The 3139-nt window shown below is 55.9% G+C and overlaps 1 pseudogene; it reads right to left on the bottom strand.

Moving 5' to 3' along the window:
• Positions 1 to 215: 215 nt before the first annotated feature.
• On the bottom strand, positions 216 to 2921 carry LOC124974370 (E3 ubiquitin-protein ligase ZNF598-like; annotated as a pseudogene).
• Between the last annotated feature and the right edge of the window lie 218 nt (positions 2922 to 3139).

Here is a 3139-nt window from a genome sequence, read left to right as displayed (position 1 = left end):
CTGGCCCACTGCTGAGCAGCAGGTGGAACTTCTGCATGATGGTGTGCTAACGGCACAGGGTGGACCTTCCTGGTGACCCCCTGGCTGGCCTGGACAACCAGAAGTCTGAGCAGCAGCCTTATCAGGACCTTACATGGCTGCCTGGCAGCTGGAGGGAGGAAGGAAGGAGAAAGGAGGTGCACAGTTGTGACAGATTAGGCCTCCATTGGCAGGAGCTATGTGATGATCCTGGCAATGGCTTGAAGGGAGGGAAAGCCATTGTCTGGGCAGCAAGCAGTGCCTGGTGGCTACTGACTTCACCCTGCACCAAAACCTGCTGGCAGGTGGGCACACACAGCAGTCCAGACCCACCTTCTGAGTGCTGGGCTGCCATGCGCTCTTCTTATTCCCCTTGGACTTGGTGCCTGCTGGCTTCTCACAGCTGCAGAAGTGTGTGTGCAGACAGCAGCTCCTGCTGCTTGGCCATATCAGGCAGCAGCACCAGCAGCTCACTGAAGATCTTCTGGAAGTTCTCCCAAAGCAGGTCCCAGCGGCTATTGTAGTACTGGGCTGCGGAGATCATTCCCTCCCTGAACTCACCCAAGTGGCTCTTAAACTTGCGGAAGCAGGCCTTGTTGCTCTGCACAAAGTCCTTGATAGACTGGATGAGCTACAGGTTCCTCTCCCAAAAGTTCTCAGGGACCAAGTAGGCTCATGGTGTGGATGTCAGCATGGGTGCTTTCGTGGTGGTGGTGGTGGTGGTGGTATTGGTGGGGCTGGGAATGCAGGCTGGGTGGTGACTAGAGAGGAGGCTGTAGAAGCCAGTGTTTGGGGGTGTCTTGCTGACAGGAGGTGCCAGGCCCGGTGGGGTTGGGGGTGGTGTGCCCTTTAGGAGCACCACAGTGTTGAAGCCTAGGGGAGGAGGCATCCTGGGTGGGCAGGGGTCCCAGGACTGGGAAGTCTTCCTGGGGAGTGGGGCAGAGAAGAGGCTCCAGGGGCCTTGGGAGCCCCAGGGTTTCTTCGGGGGTGCTCTGAGCCGGGGTCGGCCCTTCTGGGTGTCCATTGTTGATGACAGCTACTGGCCCTTCTGCACTACTCACAGGGGCTTCAGGGGCCTGCTCAGTCCAGGGATTTGGGGTATGGTCAGAGGGCAGTTGCAGGGACAGTGTGGTACCAGGTTTCTCAGAGCCCACCTTCTTTTTCTTGCCAACATTTGTGGAGGTCTGGGTGGAGGCTGGCCCCAGCAGAAAAGCAGTTGTCCCAGTGGGCATGCCCCTCAACTCCTGGGCCCCAAGGCCACTTCCCTGCTCCTCCACAGGGGTCTGGCCACACTTTTGTCCACCCCTGCCCCCCTTTCAAGGCTTTCTGAAGGTCTGGCTGCTCCCACCAGCAGCCTGGGCCCCTGGAGTGGGTGGAGCCCCTTTCTTGCTGCAACTGCTGTTCTAGGCAGAGATGAGGCTTCCTAGGATGGTACTGGGCTTGGATGCAGAGGACACCAGAGCAGGGAAGTCCTCCTCCTAGAAGGTGTTTCTACACCAGCACTAGCCCCACAAGACCAGGGGCTGCCACTGTGCAGCAGGAGGAAGTAGAAGCACAGAGACTGGGGAAATCTTCATCCTTGAGTTTTGGAGTGGGTAGAAGGGTACTTTGGGGAGCGAGCAGTGGACCCAGGCCCAGACAATCTTCCTGGCCTACAGGACCATTTGCTGAGGCCTCCCTGGAGCCTGGGCCTTCACCCTGAGGCTGAATTAGGCACCGGGGTCCATGGGACTCAAGGGCCCCAGGCCGCGGCCTCTTCCTTCTTAGGTCTACCACCCTCCTCCTGATTCTTGCTCCTGGGAGTCTCCTCTAGCAGTGCAGCCACTGATACCCAGATGGCAGCAGCCAGTTCTCGGTCCTCTTCTTCCCTCTTGTACCTCCAACTTCCTTGAAGTCTCTGCTGGGGTCCATGGCCGCTGGCCCAGCCCCATTGACCCTGGGGGTTGTACCTGTCCACCTCTCATAGTCCTCACCACTGACAATCTCCTCACTCCAATGTGAGTGCCCTGGTGCAAAACTGAACTGCAGGTCAATCTGGTGGTTCTGGCGTGCCTCAGCAAGGCTGAGACTGTGACAGGCAGTCTGGTGTGCCTTGAGGTCGATCTCAGTGCTGAAGGCATGGCTGAACTGCTCTGTGCTGCAGTGGCACTCCTCACACTTCTCTGGGAAGTGCTCACTCAGGTGTGTATAGCCTCTGTAGTAGTCCTGGACCACATCTGAGTCACAGAAGTGACAGAAGTAGTGGTCTCGGCGCAAGTGATTCAGCAGCTCATCATTGTTCAGGTACCACTCATCACAGAACTTGCAGAGCGGGTGTCCACCATGTGATGTATCTTCAGGATCCCCTTGCATGCGGTGCCGAGCCAGGTCCTTGCACGAGTACCACTTGCGCTGCTAGTTGAAGATCTTCAGGCGATCCAGGCACAGCTTGCAGAGGAAAGCTCATGCTGCTTCTGCATGGGCTGCTCCAGGTCCCTGAAGAGGCCAAAGGGCAGCAGCTGGGGGCACTGCGGGCACTCATACTGCAATAGCTGCCTGTACAATGCAAACACCTTTCCACCTGCAAAGTCCATGTCATATTTCTCCTCGTGCTTCAGCTGCTGGATGGGGATTGTGGCAAAGGCAGGAAACTTCTTCTCAAAGACCGCCTAGCTCAGCTCCTCATGGCACACAGTGCAGTAGCACTTCTAGCATAGCACCCGCATCTTGGTGGAGCAGCCATAGCACACTGGATGGTCGCAGCGGCCCAGCGCCTTGGCCTCCAAATCTCCGCAGCACAGCACGCAGCTTCTGCCACCCCGCTTGGGCACCGCTGCCACCGCAGCTTCCAGGCCCCCTGCCAACTCTAGGCGCCCGCTGTTGCCATGGCGGGGCTCCGGCCCCCTCCCCAATTTTAATTTCATGATGTGGTGAAAGTTATGTTGTAAAATCTACATAAATCTAGGTAGAAATCATTATTAGGAATGAAAGCAGAACACTGGACAGAAGGAATTGTGTTACATTAATATTAAAATAAATGAAAAATATATAATATAATATTAAATTATATGTAAATTCCAGGAAAGATGCTGATAAAGGATATTTTAATGATGCCTGGTCATGATGGTACACACCTGTAATC

The sequence above is a fragment of the Sciurus carolinensis genome, unplaced genomic scaffold (assembly GCF_902686445.1).
Source record: "Sciurus carolinensis unplaced genomic scaffold, mSciCar1.2, whole genome shotgun sequence".
Classification (NCBI taxonomy): domain Eukaryota; kingdom Metazoa; phylum Chordata; class Mammalia; order Rodentia; family Sciuridae; genus Sciurus; species Sciurus carolinensis.
The sequence above is the reverse complement of the archived record's forward strand: the minus strand, read 5'-3'. Positions and strand labels throughout refer to the sequence as shown.